The 23,416-nt window shown below is 37.3% G+C and overlaps 1 protein-coding gene and 1 non-coding gene across 3 annotated transcripts in view; both read left to right on the top strand.

Annotated features, from left to right (window-relative positions):
• Positions 1-23,416, top strand: part of MSRA (methionine sulfoxide reductase A) — a 437,055-nt gene that overhangs the window by 293,801 nt on the left and 119,838 nt on the right. The window lies entirely within an intron of this gene.
• Positions 6,053-6,160, top strand: LOC125094529 (U6 spliceosomal RNA). The gene has a single exon (XR_007125553.1). It is a non-coding gene; the product is annotated as a U6 spliceosomal RNA (small nuclear RNA).

Raw genomic sequence — 23,416 nt, 5'->3', positions numbered from 1 at the left:
CCCCCCCCCCAAACTAAAAATACAACTACCATATAATTCAGCAGTTCCACTTGTGGATATTTATTTAAAGGAAATGAAAACACTAATTTGAAAAGTATATGTACCCCTTTGTTTATATGTAACATTATTTACAGTAGCCAAGATGTAGAAACAGCATAAGCATCCATCAAGGGATGGATGGATAAAGAAGATGTGGCATAAATATATAATGGAATACTACTAAGCCATAAAAAGGAGTGAAATCTTGCTATTTGCAATATGGACAGACCCTGAGGTTACTGTGCTAGGTGATACAAATCAGACAAAGAAAGACAAATATCATATGATTTCACTTATATGTAGAATCTAAAAAACAAAACAAATAAATAAAGAAAACAAAACAAAATCAAACTTAAACTCATACATACAGAGAATAACTTGCTGGTTATGAGAGGGGTGGGGACTGGGTATGGGAAAATTGAATGAAAGAGATCAAGAGGTTTAAACGTCCAGTTATGAAATAAGTCCTGGGGATGTAATGTAAAGCATGGTGACTATAGCCAATAATACTATCTTTGCAAATTTGATAGTTGCTTGGAAAGTAAATATTAAAAGTTCACATCACAGGAAAATAATTTTTCTAACTCTGTCAGGTGAATGATGGGAATTTGACTTATTGTGGTGATCATTTCACAATGCATACAGAAGTTGAATCCTGTTGTACACTGGAAACTTCTATATGTCAATTATACTTCAGTTAAGAAAATCATACAGAAAATGTAAGAACAGAGAAGTTATATTTGCAGGATATAGAATTAGATCTAAAAAATATTTCCAATAGATTTTTTATGAAAATAAAATTAACACACAGTGTTATATTAGCTTCAGGTATAAAATATAAAGATTCAACAGCCCTATACATTTCTCAGTGCTCTTCATCATAAGTGTATTCTTAATCCCTTTTATCTATTTTCCCCATCCCCTCACCCACAACCCCTGCCCAGCAACCTTCAGTTCTCTATATTTAAGAGTATGTCTTTTTGGTGAAGTTTCATGTATAAGTGAAATCATATGATAGTTTTCTCTTTCTGATTGACTTATTTCACTTAGCATTATACCCTCTAGGTCCACCTATGTTGTTGGAAATGGCAAGATTCCATTCTTTTTTTTAATGGCTGAGTAATATTCCTGTGGGGGGGGGGGCATGTGTGTGTGTGTGTGTGAGTGTGTGTGTGTGTATGAGTATGTGTGTGTGTGTGTATCACAATGGATATTATGAAACAATGAGAATGAAAATAGAAGGTCTCATGTGAAAGATTAAGTGAAAGATTAAAATAGCAGTCTAATTTCATTTATGTATATTTCAAAAATGGGCAAAATTAAACTATGTCTTTTCTGGGTGTGCCTATGCACCAAGGAAATTATTGTCACAAAAATCAGGAATGTTTATGGCTAGAAAGAGGGAGGGTCCCCAGAAGGGACCCATGGAAGGCTTTTGAAGATAATGGCAGTGATGTATTTCTTGACCTGAGTGGTGGTTATGTGTGTTCACTATATGGGAAATATTTTAACATTATATATCATATACTAATATTAATGTGAACACTCTAATAAACTGTGCATTTGTTTTATGTGCTTTTGTAAATTTATGTACCTTTCTGTAATTAGATCTAAGATTACAAAGATCAATATGTGGATTGCTACTTAATGTCCATGAACAATGTCTGTCCTGAAGGTCCAGCTTTGTGAATATGTGCGCACATGGGTGCTCAGTACTGGTTCCAATGTAAACATCTTACAAATCTCATGTATATGCTTAATGTTCTGTACAGGAGTACTTTGATTATCTCATTGCTATGAAATTTTAAGACTTGGACAGGAAGGGGTGACATATACGTTTTAATATTCTGGAAGTTTTATACATTTTTATGATAATTTGAACATTTCAAGACTCATTATTTGGTTTAACTTGGGAGTTAATAGCATAAATGGATATGGAGTTCCAGGCATTCTAAGATATAATAATTTAAAATGTTTCCTCTTGCCAGTCATAAATAGAATTTCCCTTTTATAGTAGCAAAATCTATACTAAGGTGACTTTTTACCTCTCAGGAAGAAATCACTACATCTTTTCAAAATAATTTATTTATGATTATGGAAGTAATGTTTTCTCATTATTGAAAATGAAAATCTTCCTTTTAGGTACAAAGTGAATAGGTATCTCTGTTATATAGCAATATCATTGTATCCCTCATGAAATGCATTGCATTAAAAAAATAGAAAGAATATTGTAAAAATGATAGGGAACACAGGGTATTTCCTTTTAGAAGAGAGCCACTTAATATCATTTTCACTACATCCTACTTCATTTTTAAAATATACTTAAATGATATAATATTTACAAATTGGGATAGTAGTGACTAAGACATGGGCTTTGGAGTTAGCTAGTTCCATATCCAACATTGGGTTGGGTCAATACTCAACCTTTCTCTGGGTATCTTTCTTATCTTCTGAGAAATAGTTTTGATAATAATACTTCAGGTCCTTGAGGAATTGGATAAATAATATAAGTAAAATATAATGGCACATAGTAAAGGCTCTAGGATCATTAGCTATTTTATTGATCACCTGATTCAAATAATAATTGCACTTATAGTCAAGGTATGTTTAATTTAATAGGCACATATGTTTTGTAATTATAACTAACTGGGAGAACTGGATATTTTATGTGTAATATTCAGACATGAGAAATGAAAAGGACTGGTTAGTTTTTCTTAACTGCTATGGCTTACATTCTTGTTAGGCAGAGGTTGAAATGGGCCTTTGGAGTTCTATTAAATCTGGATTGGCCAGTTTCATAGTGGATTATTTGTCATAGTTCCTCCACCCCAATATTTCTTCCTCAGAGTTATTTTCACATTACATAGGAAGAAAAGAAAAGAGGTATTGAAGAGGTAAATAATATATATCTCTGTCTTCCTCCTTCAGGCCCTTCCTCCCACCTTCCTTTCCTCACTTCCCTTCTTCTCTTCCTTCCTCCCTTCCCCCTCCTTCCCTCCCTCCCTCCCTTTCCTTCTCTTCTTCCTCCCTTTCCCCTCCCTCCCTTCCTCCCTCCCTTTCCTTCCCTTCTTCCTTCCTCCCTTCCCTTCCTTTTCCCTCCCTTCCCCCCTCTTCCCCTCCCTTCCCTTCCCCCTTCTTCCCCTCCCTTCCCTCCCCTCCCCTCCTCTTCCCTTCCCTTGCATGTAAAGGCCAGGTATGCTAGGAAGCATCATGTGGGTGATGATAGAAGGGTGATGATAAGAAGAGCTGTCTATCCCTATGAGGGAGGCAGGCTCATCCACCTTTTGGAGGACCTCAGGGACCTGTGATGTTTTCCCCATGGAGACCCTATTTAGTCATATGCTAAGGAGAGTTGGGTGTAAGGAAGAAATTTGAGTGCCTGGGGACCATGGAGCCTACATTAACAGCTTTCACTTATTTTAAGTGAAAAGGAAATATATTCCTCTTTTGTTTAAGTCACTATTATTTTTGTTCTCTGTTAAACTGATTGCAGTTCCTAATTGGTACGGTGGGACCATACTAACTTTTGAGAAATACAAGATTTTCTGAGAGGTATGAAAAGATGCTGTAATCAACAGTAAGCACATTATGATGACAACTTTAATGCTGTTTTTTTCCCTGCCCAAACTATTAAATAAGTAGGAAAACAGACTTTTTTTCTTGCTTTCTTCTTACAAATGAGAACTTTATCTTTTTGCAATTGTATACACGTTGATTTCAATTTCTGCTTATTCATTTAAAGATTGTAATATCTTCTTCCCTTCCTTGTAGACTTTCAATGTATAACTTAAGATGCTGTTTTACTGAAAAACTTTTTTAAAATGGTCTTGTGTTTTCTAATGCAAATCTTTGAAGGAAAGGAAGGAAGGAAGAAAGAAGGAAGGAAGGAAAGAAGGGAGAAACGGCACTGGTAACCACTGAAATTAGTGCATATAAAAGAAAATATGAATACCAAAGACCTGTGATTCTCTTTAGTAACTATTGGTTTTCACATCCTAAAGTTTTCACTTTATGTGTTGCTTCATTTAGCAGCCTTGAAAAAGGAGGTTTTATAAATGATAATATCAAAAAATGTTGCTCATTAATATATAGCCGTGGGTCTCATGTAGGAGCAGTTTGGGATATTTGGCAGTATATAGAGTCATTTCTGGTTGTCACAACTGAGTGGATGCTGCTGGCAACAGTGGATAAAATCTGGGGATGTGTTACACATCCTGCAATGCCTAGGACAACCCCTCACTGAAAAGCATTACCTGTCCCTGATGTCAATAGTGCCAAGGCAAAGCAACCCTGACAAAGAGTCCTTGGTAGTCAACCTTCTATTTTAAGTTTAGTTGCCCAGCAGGGTCTTTCAAAACACCTGAGTTTCATTTTTAGCATATTAATTGATTTCTTAGCATTTCCTTCCCACTTTAAAATTGGCCAAGAACTCTTGCCTTCTTCAAATGATCTAGATAACAGTTTCCCTTGCTGATAGTTTATCATCTCCTGGTATGAAAAAGAGGGGCTGAAAGTTTTATGCTTGACCCAAATGACACAGAAGTCCAAATATCAGTGTAATGTCCTGGAGTTCCTTGATTAAATATTCATATTTATATTCTAAATCCCCTGGATTTTTAAAAATATTTTACTTATTTATTTGAGAGAGAGAACATGAGAGGGGAGAGGTCAGAGGGAGAAGCAGACTCTCTGCTGAGCAGGGAGCCTGATGTGGGACTTGATCCAAGGACTCCAGGATCATGACCTGAGCCCAAGGCAGTTGCTTAACCAACTGAGCCACCCAGGCGCCCCTCCCCTGGATTGTTTGAAGGAAATTTTGCTTTACTTGCCTTCACTTTACTTTTCAAAAGGATCTGCCTTTAGTGATTACTGATATGGAGAATAGCTGATAAATGTATTGGCTTTTATAAAGTTTAAAGAGATGGTAAGTAAGTCAAAGCTGTAAGTCTAGCATAAGAATTATGAAATTGAATGTGTTTTCATAGGAGGGACTTACAGATGTCTGTCAGTTTTCAGCATTATGTTTACTTTATTCTGAAAATGGAAAAATTGGAAAATAATGCCCTTAGGCTTTGTACAAGGAAGAGGAGAGAAATATTAGGCTTGTAGATCTGGAAGCAGTAAATAGGATTATGTAGTTAAATGATCCACTATTATAAGGAACTACCAATTCGTTTATTCAATATATACAGCTAGAAACAACCCAGAAGCACTTACTAAGCAACACTGAATTAGGTCTCTACAGAAGATCTAGGTATTCATCCTGGCTTTATCATCACACACCATGAGGTAATGAGTTTAGATCAGGGAGGAAGCTGTGGAAAGGGAAAGATTAGTGAAAGATTTTACAGAAAACAAAGGTAAAGTTAAGTGACTGCCTGGCTTAAGGTATAAAAGAGGCTCAAATGAAACATGGATTACTACAAGATTGAAAGCTTCGGTTGCTAGGAGAATGATCCTGGCAGTTGATGGAGATGAGAAAGGTAGGGGCAATGAAAGATAATAAGGTCAGTTGAGAACTGAGGGGTGACGGAGCCTATGTATGTGTCTAACACCAATGTGGTTCTACACAACTGAAATCTGAGAGAGAATTTGGATCACAAATTTAGATTTGTAACTTCTTAGCATAGAAAGGGGAGATTCCATTGGAGGGTGCATGGGAGAGAGGGCAATGGCAAAAGACCAAACCTATGAACAACTGTTGTAAAAATGATGGGGGGCAAAAATAGAAAAGCAAACAGATAGGGACCGGTCAAGAAACAGTTGAAGTCTTAAGCAATGTGTAGTGTTACAAGGCCAAAGGGAAAAACATTTAAGGAAGGAAGGTACTGTTAACATTGAGGGAGCAGGGATTAAGAATAAAGACAAAAGGGTAAAACACAGAGAAAATTCATTTATTGATTAGTGATGGGAATTTAAAAATATTTGTCACCATTTAGATGCCATTTATGCATATTTTAATTTGAACTATTTTACTGAAATAAATTTACACAGTCCATTTGTTAACAGAATAGTGCTCACTTTGGCAGCACATATACTAAAAATTGGAACGATACAGAGAAGATTAGCATGGCCCCTGCGCAAGGATGACACGCAAATTCATTTGTCAACAGAATAGTAACACAAAACAAAAAATATGAAAACTCCACCCGAACCCAAGGGAATTTTTCAGCCTAGCTATCCATGCCTCCATGCCCATTCATTCAACTTTAAATGACTTTTTAAAATTAGGGTTGGAAGATATTTAGCCCAAAGACTTCTATTTGTGATTTGAAAGGACTAAAAAATTAGACAAAGTATATGGAACATTGGGCATCAGAGAAACAAATAAATCCTACAATTGCCCCCATCTGACTTCCTAGAGAAAACTTCTGTGCTGCAGAATGAGAAGGAGGAACCCAGGGCAAGCCTCACAGTTTTGTGAGTTCAGGAGATGAAAATGGAAGTCTAGGGATGCTGAGGAAGGTAAAATTTGTAGAATAGAAGAAGGGAAGAGAGAAATGTTGAGAGAGAAATCTCTGAAGACTTGCAAAGTGTTCCTTTAAGTGATCGTCTGAGTACTGACCAGAATATTGTGTGATTAAAACAAACTGAGGCCAGGAAAAGAATCACCTTGAACAATTAGAGGGGAAAAAATTCCCAGAGCTCACACGGGGTTGAGAATACTTGCCTGTTTTCACTAGCCAGAGTGGTACACATATAAAAATTCACTGGACATCACATAAAGTACTCAGAAAATTTTAGATCATTAGCAAGAAAATTAACCCAGATTAAAAGCTTCTTTTGTCCAAAATAATAGTGTTTGAAAGCAAAAACCAAAAGGATATGTTACTAAATTTATTTTTTAAATTTTCTTTCACATTTATTTTAAATTTTATTTTTTATAAACATATATTTTTATCCCCATGGGTACAGGTCTGCAAATCGCCAGGTTTACACACTTCACAGCACTCACCATAGCACATACCCTCCCCAATATCCATAACCCCACCCCCCTCTCCCAATCCCCCTCCCCCCATCAACCCTCAGTTTGTTTTGTGAGATTAAGAGTCACTTATGGTTTGTCTCCCTCCCAATCCCATCTTGTTACATTTATTCTTCTCCTACCCCCTAAACCCCCCATGTTGCATCTCCTCTCCCTCATATCAGGGAGATCATATGATAGTTGTCTTTCTCCGATTGACTTATTTCGCTAAGCATGATACCCTCTAGTTCCATCCACGTCGTCGCAAATGGCAAGATTTCATTTCTTTTGATGGCTGCATAGTATTCCATTGTGTATATATACCACATCTTCTTTATCCATTCGTCTGTTGATGGACATCTAGGTTCTTTCCATAGTTTGGCTATTGTAGACATTGCTGCTATAAACATTCGGGTGCACGTGCCCCTTCGGATCACTACGTTTGTATCTTTAGGGTAAATACCCAGCAGTGCAATTGCTGGGTCATAGGGTAGTTCTATTTTCAACATTTTGAGGAACCTCCATGCTGTTTTCCAGAGTGGTTGCACCGGCTTGCATTCCCACCAACAGTGTAGGAGGGCTCCCCTTTCTCCGCATCCTCGCCAGCATCTGTCATTTCCTGACTTGTTAATTTTAGCCATTCTGACTGGTGTGAGGTGATATCTCATGGTGGTTTTGATTTGTATTTCCCTGATGCCGAGTGATATGGAGCACTTTTTCATGTGTCTGTTGGCCATCTGGATGTCTTCTTTGCAGAAATGTCTGTTCATGTCCTCTGCCCATTTCTTGATTGGATTATTTGTTCTTTGGGTGTTGAGTTTGCTAAGTTCTTTATAGATTTTGGACACTAGCCCTTTATCTGATATGTCATTTGCAAATATCTTCTCCCATTCTGTCAGTTGTCTTTTGGTTTTGTTCACTGTTTCCTTTGCTGTGCAAAAGCTTTTGATCTTGATAAAATCCCAATAGTTCATTTTTGCCCTTGCTTCCCTTGCCTTTGGTGATGTTCCTAGGAAGATGTTGCTGCGGCTGAGGTCGAAGAGGTTGCTGCCTGTGTTCTCCTCGAGGATTTTGATGGATTCCTTTCTCACATTGAGATCCTTCATCCATTTTGAGTCTATTTTCGTGTGTGGTGTAAGGAAATGATCCAATTTCATTTTTCTGCATGTGGCTGTCCAATTTTCCCAACACCATTTATTGAAGAGGCTGTCTTTGTTCCATTGGACATTCTTTCCTGCTTTGTCGAAGATGAGTTGACCATAGAGTTGAGGGTCTATTTCTGGGCTCTCTATTCTGTTCCATTGATCTATGTGTCTGTTTTTGTGCCAGTACCATGCTGTCTTGAGGATGACAGCTTTGTAATAGAGCTTGAAGTCCGGAATTGTGATGCCACCAACTTTGGCTTTCTTTTTCAATATTCCTTTGGCTATTCGAGGTCTTTTCTGGTTCCATATAAATTTTAGGATTATTTGTTCCATTTCTTTGAAAAAAATGGATGGTACTTTGATAGGAATTGCATTAAATGTGTAGATTGCTTTAGGTAGCATAGACATTTTCACCATATTTATTCTTCCAATCCAGGAGCATGGAACATTTTTCCATTTCTTTGTGTCTTCCTCAATTTCTTTCATGAGTACTTTATAGTTTTCTGAGTATAGATTCTTAGTCTCTTTGGTTAGGTTTATTCCTAGGTATCTTATAGTTTTGGGTGCAATTGTAAATGGGATGGACTCCTTAATTTCTCTTTCTTCTGTCTTGTTGTTGGTGTAGAGAAATGCAACTGATTTCTGTGCATTGATTTTATATCCTGACACTTTACTGAATTCCAGTACAAGTTCTAGCAGTTTTGGAGTGGAGTCTTTTGGGTTTTCCACATAGAGTATCATATCATCTGCGAAGAGTGATAGTTTGACTTCTTCTTTGCCGATTTGGATGCCTTTAATTTCCTTTTGTTGTCTGATTGCTGAGGCTAGGACTTCTAGTACTATGTTGAATAGCAGTGGTGATAACGGACATCCCTGCCGTGTTCCTGACCTTAGCGGAAAAGCTTTCAGTTTTTCTCCATTGAGAATGATATTTGCGGTGGGTTTCTCATAGATGGCTTTGATAATATTGAGGTATGTGCCCTCTATCCCTACACTTTGAAGAGTTTTGATCAGGAAGGGATGCTGTACTTTGTCAAATGCTTTTTCAGCATCTATGGAGAGTATCATATGGTTCTTGTTCTTTCTTTTATTAATGTGTTGTATCACATTGATTGATTTGCGGATGTTGAACCAGCCTTGCAGCCCTGGAATAAATCCCACTTGGTCGTGGTGAATAATCCTTTTAATGTACTGTTGAATCCTATTGGCTAGTATTTTGGCGAGAATTTTTGCATCTGTGTTCATCAAGGATATTGGTCTGTAGTTCTCTTTTTTGTTGGGATCCTTGTCTGGTTTTGGGATCAAGGTGATGCTGGCCTCATAAAATGAATTTGGAAGCTTTCCTTCCATTTCTATATTTTGGAACAGTTTCAGGAGAATAGGAATTAGTTCTTCTTTAAATGTTTGGTAGAATTCCCCCGGGAAGCCGTCTGGCCCTGGGCTTTTGTTTGTTTGGAGATTTTTGATGACTGTTTCAATCTCCTTACTGGTTATGGGTCTGTTCAGGCTTTCTATTTCTTCCTGGTTCAGTTGTGGTAGTTTATATGTCTCTAGGAATGCATCCATTTCTTCCAGATTGTCAAATTTGTTGGCGTAGAGTTGCTCATAATATGTTCTTATAATTGTCTGTATTTCTTTGGTGTTCGTTGTGATCTCTCCTCTTTCATTCATGATTTTATTTATTTGGGTCCTTTCTCTTTTCTTTTTGATAAGTCTGGCCAGGGGTTTATCAATCTTATTAATTCTTTCAAAGAACCAGCTCCTAGTTTCGTTGATTTGTTCTATTGTTTTTTTGGTTTCTATTTCATTGATTTCTGCTCTAATCTTTATGATTTCTCTTCTCCTGCTGGGTTTAGGGTTTCTTTCTTGTTCTTTCTCCAGCTCCTTTAGGTGTAGGGTTAGGTTGTGTACCTGAGACCTTTCTTGTTTCTTGAGAAAGGCTTGTACCGCTATATATTTTCCTCTCAGGACTGCCTTTGTTGTGTCCCACAGATTCTGAACTGTTGTGTTTTCATTATCATTTGTTTCCATAAATTTTTTCAATTCTTCTTTAATTTCCTGGTTGACCCATTCATTCTTTAGAAGGATGCTGTTTAGTCTCCATGTATTTGGGTTCTTTCCAAATTTCCTCTTGTTATTGAGTTCTAGCTTTAGAGCATTGTGGTCTGAAAATATGCAGGGAATGATCCCAATCTTTTGATACAGGTTGAGACTTGATTTAGTACCAAGAATGTGATCTATTCTGGAGAATGTTCCATGTGCACTAGAGAAGAATGTGTATTCTGTTGCTTTGGGATGAAATGTTCTGAATATATCTGTGATGTCCATCTGGTCCAGTGTGTCATTTAAGGCCTTGATTTCCTTGTTGATCTTTTGCTTGGATGATCTGTCCATTTCAGTGAGGGGAGTGTTAAAATCCCCTACTATTATTGTATTCTTGTCGATGTGTTTCTTTGATTTTGTTATTAATTGGTTTATATAGTTGGCTGCTCCCACGTTAGGGGCATAGATATTTAAAATTGTTAGATCTTCTTGTTGGACAGTTCCTTTGAGTATGATATAGTGTCCTTCCTCATCTCTTATTATAGTCTTTGGCTTAAAATCTAATTGATCTGCTATAAGGATTGCCACTCCTGCTTTCTTCTGATGTCCATTAGCATGGTAAATTCTTTTCCACCCCCTCACTTTAAACCTGGAGGTGTCTTCGGGTTTAAGATGAGTTTCTTGTAGGCAACATATAGATGGGTTTTGTTTTTTTTATCCATTCTGATACCCTGTGTCTTTTGATTGGGGCATTTAGCCCATTAACATTCAGGGTAAGTACTGAGAGATATGAATTTAGTGCCATTGTATTGCCTGTAAGGTGACTGTTATTGTATATTGTCTCTGTTTCTTTCTGATCTACTACTTTTAGGGTCTCTCTTTGCTTAGAGGACCCCTTTCAATATTTCCTGTAGAGCTGGTTTGGTATTTGCAAATTCTTTCAGTTTTTGTTTGTCCTGGAAGCTTTTAATCTCTCCTTCTATTTTCAATGATAGCCTAGCTGGATATAGTATTCTTGGCTGCATGTTTTTCTCATTTAGTACTCTGAATATATCATGTCAGCTCTTTCTGGCCTGCCAGGTCTCTGTGGATAAGTCTGCTGCCAATCTAATATTTTTACCATTGTACGTTACAGACTTCTTTTCCCGGGCTGCTTTCAGGATCTTTTCTTTGTCACTAAGACTTGTAAATTTTACTATTAGGTGACGGGGTGTGGACCTATTCTTATTGATTTTGAGGGGGGTTCTCTGAACCTCCTGGATTTTGATGCTTGTTCCCTTTGCCATATTGGGGAAATTCTCTCCAATAATTCTCTCCAACATACCTTCTGCTCCCCTCTCTGTTTCCTCTTCTTCTGGAATCCCAATTATTCTAATGTTGTTTCGTCTTATGGTGTCACTTATCTCTCGAATTCTCCCCTCGTGGTCCAGTAGCTGTTTGTCCCTCTTTTGCTCAGCTTCTTTATTCTCTGTCATTTGGTCTTCTATATCGCTAATTCTTTCTTCTGCCTCATTTATCCTAGCAGTGAGAGCCTCCATTTTTGATTGCACCTCATTAATAGCTTTTTTGATTTCAACTTGGTTAGATTTTAGTTCTTTTATTTCTCCAGAAAGGGCTTTTATATCTCCCGAGAGGGTTGCTTTAATATCTTCCATGCCTTTTTCAAGCCCGGCTAGAACCTTGAGAATCATCATTCTGATATCTATATCTGACATATTACCAATGTCTGTATTGATTAGGTCCCTAGCCTTTGGTACTGTATCTTGTTCTGTTTTTTGTTGTGAATTTTTCCGCCTTGTCATTTTTTCCAGATAAGAGTATATGAAGGAGCAAGTAAAATACTAAAAGGGTGGCAACAACCCCAGGAAAATATGCTTTAGCCAAATCAGAAGAGATCCCGAATTGTGAGGGGGGAGAAAGGGGATAAAAAGGGGTTCAGAAAGAAAAAAAAAAAGAAACTATTAAAAAAAGAAAGCCGATAAAAAATATAAAAAGGAAAAAAAATATATATATATTAGATGAACTATTTAAAAAACGTTAAAAAAGAAAACGGTAAGAGTTAAAAAAATTTAGCAGAAGAAGAGAAAAAAAATTGAAAAAGAAAAAAAAATTGAATTAACTGCAAGGCTAAAGAATCATGGGGAGAAAGCCATGAGTTCCATGCTTTGCTTTCTTCTCCTCTGGAATTCTGCCGCTCTCCTTGGTATAGAAACTGCACTCCTTGGTAGGTGAACTTGGTCCTGGCTAGGTTTCTCTGTTGCTCTTCTGTGGGAGGGGCCTGTTGTACTGATTCTCAAGCTTCTTTGCGCCAGGCGGAGTTGCACCGCCCTTACCGGGGCCGGGCTGAGTAATCCGCTCGGGTTTGCTGGGTTTGCTTTCGGGAGCTTTTGTTCCCTGAGCGCTTTCCGTAGAGTTCTGGAAGACGGGAATGAAAATGGCGGCCTCCCGGTCTCCGGCCCGGAGGAGCCGAGACCCCGGGGCCACACTCCTCAGTGCGCCCTCAGAGAACAGCGCCCAATGACTCCCGTCACCCTGGCCTCCGGCCGCGCTCCGAGCTGACCGAGCCTGCGACCGGTTCAAGGTAACCCCGAGTTTAGAGCTTACTCCTCGGCTCTGTCTCTGTAGCCGCTTCCCTGTTCTAATACCGGTAAGCTCTGTGACACTCAGACACCCCCGATCCTTCTGTGACCCTGTGGGACCTGAGGCCGCGCTGACCCTACCTGGGCTTCACCCCAGTTAAGCCTCTGGAGCGATGTCCCTCAGCGGAACAGACTTTTAAAAGTCCTGATTTTGTGCTCCGTTGCTCCGCTGCTCGCCGGGAGCCGGCCCCTTCCCCCACGGTCTATCTTCCAGTTGCTTTGGATTCACTTCTCCGCCAGTCCTACCTTTCAGATAGTGGTTGATTTTCTGTTTCTAGAATTGCTGTTCTTCTTCTCTTCAATCTCCCGTTGGATTTGTAGGTTTTTGCAATCTTTAGATAAGCTATTTAGCTGATCTCCCGCTACCCGAAGTAGTCTCAGCCTGCTACTTCTCCGCCATCTTGACTCCTCTTCCTATTTTTAAAATTTTATTTAAGTATAGTTAACATACAGTGTTGTATTAGTTTCAAGTGTACAATATAGTGACTCACCAGTTCTATGTATTACTCATTGCTTATTAAGATAAGTGTACTCTTAATTCCCCTTCACTTCCTTCCCCCATTTTCCCCACCCACCTCTCACCTCTCGTAACCATCTCCTTGTTCCCTATAGTTAAGAGTCTTGCTTTTTGTTTTTTTTGGTTTTTTTTTTTTTTGGTCTTTTTCTTTTGTTTGTTTTGTTTCTTAAATTTCACATATGAATGAAATCATAAGGTATTTATCTTTCTCTGACTTATTTCACTTAGCATTATCTCTCTCTAGCTCCCTCCGTGGTGTTGTTGCACATGGCAAAATTTCATTCTTTTTTCTTGCTAAATAATATCCCACTACATATAAATACCACATCTTCTTTATCCATTCATCTATTGGTGGACACTTGGGCTGCTTTTAAATAATTTGGCTATTGCAAATAATGCTTCAATAAATAGGGGTGCATATATCCCTTTGAATTAGTATTTTCATCTTCTTTAGCTAAATACCCAGTAGTGCCATTACTGGATCTTACAGTAGTTTTATTTTTAATTTTTTCAGAAACCTACATACTGTCTTCCAGTCACTACACCAGTTTGCATTCCCACCAATAATGCATGAGGGTTTCTTTTTTCTCTGCATCCTCACCAACGATTTTCTTTTGTGAATTTTTTTATTTTAGCCAGTCTGATAAGGGTGAGGTCATATCTAATGATGGTTTTGATTTGCATTTCCCTGATAAAGAGTGACCTTAGGTATCTTTTCATATGTCTATTGGCCATCTGGATGTCTTCTTTGGAGATATGTCTGTTCATGTCTTCTGCCCATTTTTAAATTAGATTATTTGGTTTTTTTGGTGTTGATTTTTATGAATTCTTTATGTATCTTAGAAACTAATCCTTTATTGGATATGTCACTTGCAAATATCCTCTCTCATTTAGTTGTTTGTCTTTTAGTTTTGTTGGATGTTTCCTTTGCTATACAGAAGCTTTTTATTTTGATGCAGTCCCAATAGTTTATTTTTGGTTTTGTTTACCTTGCCTCAGGAGACAAATCCAGGAAGATGTTATGGCCTATGTCAGAGAGATTATTGCCTGTGTTCTCTTCTAGGATTTTTATGGTTTCAGGTCTCTCATTTAGGTCCTTAATCCATTTTGAGTTTATTTTTGTCTATGGTGGTCCAAGTTCGTTCGTTCGTTCTTTCTTTCTTTCTTTCTTTCTTTTTTTGCATATAGCTATCCAGTTTTTCCAACACCAGCTTCATTATTAGTGTATAAGAATGCAACAGAATTCTGCACATTGATATTGTATCCTGTGACTTTACTGAATTTATTTCTCAGCTCCAGAGTTTTTTGGTATATATAGATATAGTATATATGGTATGTATAGATTTTCTATATAAAATATTATGTCATCTGCAAATAGTGACAGCTTTACCTCTTCCTTACCAATTGGATGCCTTTAATTTCTTTATGTTTCTAATTTGTGGCTGGGACTTCCAGTACTATGTTGAATAAAAGTGGTGAGAGTAGACATCCCTGTCTTCTTCCTGACCCTTAGTGGAAAAACTCTCAAATTTTTACTGTTGAGTATGATGTTGGCTGTGGTTTTTTTCATATAAGGACTTTATTATGTTGAGATATGTACAAAAACTAATGATGTATTTTATGGTGACTAGCATAAGATAATAAAAAAAAATAAAGAAAAAGAGATATGTTCCCTCCAGACACACTTTGCAGAGGGTTTTTATTATGAATGCTTGTGGTTCTTTTTCAATTTTTTTTTGCATCTATTGAAATGATCATATGGTTTTTATTTTTTCTTTTATTGATGTGATGTGTCACATTGATTGTTTTGTGAATATTGAGCCACCCTTACATCCCAGTAACAAATTCCCCCTGATCATGGTATATTATTATTTTTTTTTGGTATATTATTTTTTTAATGTATTGTTGGATTTGGTTTGTAAATATTTTGTTGAGGAGTTTTGCATTTATATTCATGGGGAATATTGGCCTGTAGTGTTCTCTTTCTCTCTCTTTTTTGTGTGGTGTCTTTATCTAGTTTTGGTATCAGAGTGATACTGGTCTTATAGAATGAATCTGGAGGTTTTTGTTCCTCTCGTATTTTTTGGGTAGTTTGAGAAGAATAGGGATTAACTCTTCTCTAAGTGTTTGGTAGAATTACTCTGTGAATTTGTCTGGTCCTGGACTTTTGTTTCTTGGAAGTTTTTTGATTACTGATTCAATTTCATTGCTAGTAATTTGTCTGTTCAAATGTTCTGTTTCTTCTTGCTTTAAGTTTTGGTAATTTATATGTTTCTAGGAATTTATCCATTTTTTCTAAGTTGCCCAATTTGTTGGCATATAATAATTCCATAGTATTCTGTTACAATCTTTATTTTAAGTGGTATTGGTTGTTATTTCTTCTGTTTCATTAGTGACTTTGCTTTTTTGGGTCCTCTCTTTTTTTTAATGAGTCTTGCTAGAGACTTACCAATTTTGTTGATCTTTTCAAAGAACTACCTCTTGGTTTCAGTCATCTGTTCTACTGGTTTTTGTTTGTTTGTTTGTTTCTATATCAATTATTTCTGCTCTAATCTTCATTACTTCCTCCTTTCTGCTGCTTTTGGGTTTTGTTTTTTCTTTTTCTAGCTCTTTAGGTGTAAGTTTAGGTTGTTTGCGATTTTTCCTGCTTCTTGAGGTAGGTCCATGTTGCTGTAAACTTTCCTGTTAGAATCACTTTTGCTGCGTCCCAAAAGTTTTGGACCATTGTGTTTTTATTTTCACTTCTCTCCATGTAATTTTTTATTTTTTTTCTTTGATTTATTGATTTTGGCTTTCTTTAGTGATATACTGGATTTCTTTCTTTTTATTTTTTGCATATCTATTACTGGCTTTTGATTTGTAGTTGCCATTAGGTTTGGTTGACCCAAAACATTCATTGTTTAGTAGCATGTTATTTAACCTCCATGTATTTGTGGTCTTTACCAATTTTTTCACGTGGTTGACTTCTAGTTTCATAGTGTTATGGTCAGAAAAGACACATGGTATGACTTTGGTCTTTTCGAATTTGTTGACACTTGTTTCATGGCCTAATATGTGATCTATTCTAGAGAATGTTCCATGCAGACTTGAAAAGAATGTGTGCCCTGCTGTTTTAGGATGGAATGTTCTGAATATATCTGTTAGATCCATCTGGTCCAATGTGTCCTTCAAAGCCATGGTTACCTTGCTGATTTTCTGTTTTGATGATCTATCTGTTGATGTGAGTGGGGTGTTAAGGTCTTCTACTATTATTGTATTATTATTAATTACTTCCTTTATGTTTGTTATTAACTGCTTTATACACTTGGATACTCCTATGTTGGGTGCATCAATATTTGCAATTATTATATCTTCTTTTTAGAGTGCCCCCTTTATTATATGGTGTTCTTCTTTGTTTCTAATTACACTGTTTGTTTCAAAGTGGATTTTGTCAGATATAAGAATTGCTATTGTGGCTTTCTTTTCTCCTCTATTTGCATGATAAATATTTCTCCATCCACTCACTTTAAATTTGCATATGTCTTTAGGTCTGAAATGAGTCTGTTATAGGCAGCATATAGATGAGTTTTGTTTTTTATCCATTCCATCACCCTATGTCTTTTGATTGGAGCATTTAGTCCATTTACATTCAAAATAATTATCGATAGATAGGTATTTATTGCCATTTTGTTATTTGTTTGTTTGTTGCTTTTGTAGTTTTTTTCTGATACTTTCTTCTTTTGCTCTCTTCTGCCACTTTTTTTTTGTTGTTGTTGTTTTTTTGCTTTCTTTAGTGATATACCAGATTTCTTTTTATTTTTTACACATTTATTACTGGCTTTTGATTTGTAGTTGCCATTAGGTTTGTATATAACATCTTTTGGATATAGCAGTCTATATTTAGCTGATGGTCACTTAAGTTTGAACCCTTTGTTCAAACTCTCTCTCCCCACCACATTTTAGATATATGGTGTCATTTTTTTACATCCGTTTATTTTGTGTGTCTCTTGATTGATTTTATAGATACACTTATTTTCACTGCTTTTGTGCTTCTTACTTTTCTTATTCTTATACTTATGGTCTTTCCTTTCCATTCAAAGAATCCCCTTCAACATTTTTTGTAGGGCTAGTTTAATGGCCAGGAACTCCTTTAGCTTTTGTCTGTCTGGAAACTCTTTATCTCTCCTTCTTCTGAATGATAGCCTTGCTGGATAGAGTTTTCCTGGTTGCGGATTTTTTCCTTTCAGCATTTCAAATATGTCATACCACTTTCTTCTGGCCTGCACATTTGCTGCTGAAAAATCTGCTGATAGTCTTATGGGGTTTCTCTTGTAACTGTCTTCTTTTCTTTTGCTGCTTTTAAAATGCTCTCTTTATCACTACCTTATGTCATTTTAATTACTATGTATCTTGATGTGGACCTCGTTGGGTTGATTTTGTTGGGGGATCTCTGTGCCTCCTGGATCTACATTTATGTTTCCTTCCCTGGGAATATTTCCACCGTGATTTCTTCAAAGAAAATTTCTGTCTTCTTTTCTCTCCTTCATGTGGGATCTGTATAATATGAATGCTATTATGCTTGATGGGGGTGCTGAGTTCCCTAAGTTTATTATCATTTGTACAATTTTTTTTCTCTCACCTGCTGAGCTTGATTGCTTCCATTAATTCATTCTTCTGCTCCAGGTCACTAATTCATCTTCTGCTTTGTCTACCGCTATTTGTTCCATCTTGTGTATTTTTAATTTCATTTATTGTGTTATTTATCTCTGATTTCTTTTTATCTCTGTGTTAAGGGTCTCACTTATATCCTCCACTCTTTTTTCAAGGCCAGTGAGTATCTTTATGATCATTTGCTGTAGTTTTGTCCCATTTTCCATTTGGAACATATTCCTCTGTCTCCTTATTCTGTCTAACTCTCTGGTTCATTGCTTTGTGTTAGGAAATTCAGTTACATCTCCTGCTCTTGAAACTAATGGCCTTAGGAAGAGGGCCTGTAGTCCCTTGAAGTGTAGTGTCTCCTGTTCACTGGAATCTGGCTCTTCAGGGGTGTCTCTTAGGTGTATTGTATATGTAACCCGCTGTTGTGTCTTGGCTGTTTTTTCCTTCAGTCTGTTTGTTTTCAGTGGCTCTCTTTGCCTGTTGTGGACAGTGTTTGATCCCTGTGGTATTAGTGGATGAGTCTGGGGCTGCCTTGGGCTTGAGTTGAATCAGATCAGGCATTTGCCAGAGATGAAATAGCACCAAACTGCAGGTTGCTTTCCCTGTGTTGTTCCCTGAGAACTTTTTGTTACTGGGTGGTCCCTGCAATCACACCAACTGTCTGCAATGTCTGATTGCTGTGTGTGATTTTCTTCCTCTAACCCCAGGGCCAGAGCCTCTTTGGAGTGGTGCTGGACCCTTTTGGGGCTGCTTGCACACTGCTAGGCTTGTAGCTCAGTTTGAATGGGCTCTGACCAAAAGCAGATTGAAGGGGAGTGGGTTGAGTGGTGCCCACAAGGTTTGCATGCCAGCAAGGGGGAATGTACCACTCCTGCCACTGCTGAGACTGGGTAACAGGAGTGGGGCACAGTTTGAACAATGTGCATGCTGGCCTGCTTGTGAAATGAGTCCTGCTGTTGCCACCCCACCAGAACCAGGACTGGCCAGGGCAGATCTGCAAAGCATGCATGGGCTGGGTGCACAGTTTTAATAAGGTGTGCCAGTCTTCTCGGGGAAAGGAACCCACGGGGTTGGGACTGAGGCAGCCATGACTGGAAAGAGCAGATCTGCAGACTGTGGAAGCTATAGGGGTAGGAGGGATGGACACAGGGCTTGGTGAAAGCAAGTTAGGTAGTGAATGTTGGTGCCATGCCAGTTCCTACAGTTGGCTGTATATTTATGCTTGCATGGGGGCAGAGGAGGAAGATGGCACCTGCCAGCTCCTTTGTTCCTAGAGAATTCCTTCAGTGAACACTGCCCCTCTGGGGCACACTCTGAGATTAGTAAATAATTCTTCTTGTATGCCACAGGTGTTTTTTAAACTGTTACTTCTACTCTGTATCTCTGTGTGCTGTTTGTCATGCTGTTTCTTTAAGAACAGGGACTCAGCTTCCTCTTACCTTCTCAGCTCTCCCAATGCCTAGCCTGCTGATTTTTTTAAAATTCCCAGTTTTAAGTCCTACTAGTTTTAAGAACTCACAGAATTCAGCCTCTTTAATTTTCAAAGCCTAATTCATCTTCCTTGCATGGGCTCATTGGTATGAGGGTCTGTTTCTCCCCCATTCCTTGCCCAAGGCTCCTGGCACCCCCTCTTCACCCCATAGATGGCCTGGTCCCTTTAGCTCCTCACCACATCTCTGCCCTTTCTACCCTCTTCAGTGTCGCTTCTTTACATTTAGTTGTACAGTTTATTCTGTCAGTCTTTAGGTAGTTTTCTGGGTTGCTGATACTGATGTGAGTATTTTTTTAGTTGTATATGTGGGATGAGATGAACTTAGGTCCTCCTACTTCACCATCTTACCCCAAATTCAAGGATACGTTTATCAAGTAACTTAACCTCATTTCATAACAAAGAATATGAGCATAAATATAGGATTACAAAATATCTGGCACCCAGCAAGGTAAAATTCACACTTTTTGGCATCCATTAATGATAACCAGGCATTCAAACAAACAGGAAAATACTGTCTGTAGTGGGAAAAATCAATCAATGGAAAATGACCCAAACTTGACATAGATAATGGCACTAGCAATAAGAATTAAAGTAACTAAAACTATATTCATTATGTTTAAGAAGCAAAAGGAAAGATTGGGCATGTTAAATAGAAGGGTGGATGATATAAAAAAACACCTTTCTCAGGGTCCCTGGGTGGCTCAGTCAGTTAAGTGACTTACACTTGGTTTTGGCTGAAGACATGATCTCAGGGTTGTGGGATTGAGCCCTTTGTTGGGCTCCACACTCAGCATGGAGTCTGCTTGTCCTTCTCTCTCCCCCTCTGCTCCTCTCTCTGTGCTCTCTCTCTCTCAAATAAATAAATAAACTAGTTTTTTTAAAAAGATCTAACCCAACTTCAAGAGATGAAAATTATAATGTCTGAGTTAAAAAGAATTTGAATGTCAGAAAAAAATTCCAAATTTGACAAAAACTGTATAATTGTAGATCTGAGAAGGTAAATTAGCATCAAACACAAGAAACATGAAGAAAATTACACCATGACACATAATAATCAAATCATTAAAAACAGTGATAAAGAGAAAATCTTAAAAGTAGCCATATAACAAAGATGAATTTCATAGAGGAACAAAGATACAAAGATGAGAAATGGTAGATTTCTCATCAGGAACAATGGTAGGTGGGAGGCAGTGGAATAATATCTGTAAGTATGGGAAAGGAAAAAGAATTGTCATACTAGAATTCTTTGCCTGGTGAAAATATCTTTCAAAATTGAAGGAGAAATACTTTTTCACATGTACAGAAGCTGAATAAATTCATCACTGGCAGACCTGAGCTAGAGAATGTGAAAAGAAGTTCTTCAAGCATAGAGGAAGTGATACCAGCTAGAAATATGGACCTACACAAAGGAATAAAGAGTGCTAACAATGTTAACTACATTTTAACTAAACATAAAGACTTTTAAAGATTTAAATCTCTTTAAAAGATAATCTACTATTTAGAGCCAAAATAATAAGTATATATTGAGGATGATAAGATACATAGAAATTCAGTGCTTTGCAAACATAGCAGAGTCTTGGAGAAGAGACTATATGGTGGAGAAAGGATAATCTTTTCCATAATGATGCTAGGACAATTGTATATCCTTCTGCAAAAAAGCAACAACAAAAGAATACAACAGCAATAACAAGAAGAAGACCAAAACAACTTCAATCTGTACTTCACACCATATACAAAATGTAAAAGGAGTCATCGCTCTAATTTTAAAACCTAAAACTATAGAACTTCTAGAAGTAAATATAAGAAAAAATCTTCATGATTTGGGTTAGATAAAGATTTTAGTTACAACACCAAAAACTTGATCCATAAAAGAAACCATTGATAATTTCAATTCCATCAAAATTAATTTGTGCTTTTGAAAGTCACTGAGAGAATTAAAGACAAACCCAACTGAGAGAAAGTAGTTTCCAATTATATATTTGTTTAGACACTTGTATTCAGAGTATATAAAAAACTCAAAATTCAACCATATGAAAACAATGCAATTTAAAAATGTGAAAAATATTTGAAAGTTTACCAGAGAAGATGTACAAATAGCAAATTATCACATGAAAAATGCTCAACATCATGAGGCATTAAGAAATTCAAATTAAAACCGCCGTGAGCTACTACTACACATATATTCAAATGGCTAAAATTAAAAGGACTGACCGTACCAAGTGTTTATGTGGCTAGAAGACAACCGGGGTTTTCCTACATTGCTGGCAGGTAATATAAAATATTACAACCACTTTGGAAAAAGTTTGAGAGTCTTAAACAATAGTGTACCAGCCATTCCACTCCCAGGTATTTATCTAGAAGAAATGAAAGCATATGTATATATAAAGATGTGTACATGAATATTTATACTAACTTTATTTTAATAGCCCAAGGCTGGAAAGAACCAAAATGTCCATCAATAGGTCAATGAATAAATTGTGGGATATCCAATCAATGGAACACTGCTCAGCAATAAAGAGAAGGAAGTACTGAACTTAAAACAACATAGTTGAGTTACCAAAAAATAGTACATGCTATATGATTCCAGTTGTATAAAATTCTAGAAAATGCAAATGAATCTAAATGAATGATAGAATATAGGTCAGAGTTTGCCTGAGGCTTTAGGGCAGGGACTGGGAGTTCTGGGAAGGACAGATTTAAAATGGGCCACAGGAATATTTTGGAGGTGTTCATTATCTTGATTGTGGCAATGGTTTCATTGTGTGTATACGTCAAAACTGATAAAATTGTATACTTTAAATGCATGCCATTTCTTGTATACCAATTTTACCTTAATAAAACTGCTTTTAAAAGGATCTAACCCAAATCCTTGATTTCCACTGAGACCAGAGTGGTTAAGAGGCATAGATTCTAGATGTAGCTCTGTTCATTCATAATGAGCACATCTTGCTTCTCTGCATGCATATCTGTTTGATGATACATTGTAGAAATTTTTTGAGACAGAGATTAGGTTCTTTGGTATGTGTTGTAGCTGAAGTCCTAGCAATATTCCTGGACTGAGGTGGATGCTTAACAACTCTTTACTGCCTGAGAAATTTTTAAATTCTTAAGAAATACGTTGAAAAAGTCTCTTCCTTGAATTTCTGCATTAGAAGTCACAAGGGGATGGAGGAGTTATGTTTACTGAGCTTCTATGCAAGGTACCTAACAAGGTATGTACCATCACCCCCATTTTTCCAAATGAAGAAATTGAAGTGTAGATGGGTCTAATAACTTGGCTGAGATTACACAGTTAGCAAACAGGAGAGCTGAAATTAGAATTCAGAACTGTCTCATGACAAAACCTGATTATGGGTCAGGATCCATTTTTTCCCTAGCAACTGTCTATAGAAGAAAAGAATATGGATTCTTCCTGGTAGCAGTCACCCTGTCTATGCAACCAACACAGCGAGCCTCTAATGAGATTATTATTCCCTTGAAGTTCCCTAACACAGTTAGAAATTGCAGGCCCTTATAAATGTGTACTTCTTTGCCCTGATGTTCACTATCAGCTGGTGAGTCCTGGAATTTCTAAAAGTAATCACCTTGAAACAAGTCATAGTGTGAATTTCCCTTTAAAATTCCCATGTTCAAGCATATTTTTTCATCTCTCCAGTTAGAAGGTATAGAACAGGGCTGGTATCCAAAAATGAGCTAAGGTTTAGAAGGCCCATTGAGCAGATGAACTTTTGTCTTTTTTGCTTCATTACAGATTAAGCATTTCTCTGTTTTCCAGTGCTTTCTGTGGCTCTGCTGAGAGAGAGAGAGAGAAAGAGAGAAATCTTAGAACAGTCTGATGGTTTGTCCCTTTCAAATCTTCTTTGAAGAAGGTGGATGGGAAAATTGCAAACAGTTGGTAGATGCCAAGAGGTCAGTCCTCTTCAAGAAGGCTCCAAAGCC

This window comes from Lutra lutra, chromosome 2 (genome assembly GCF_902655055.1).
Source record: "Lutra lutra chromosome 2, mLutLut1.2, whole genome shotgun sequence".
In the NCBI taxonomy this organism is placed as follows: domain Eukaryota; kingdom Metazoa; phylum Chordata; class Mammalia; order Carnivora; family Mustelidae; genus Lutra; species Lutra lutra.
Note: the sequence above shows the minus strand (reverse complement) of the source record. Positions and strands in the feature narration are given on the sequence as shown.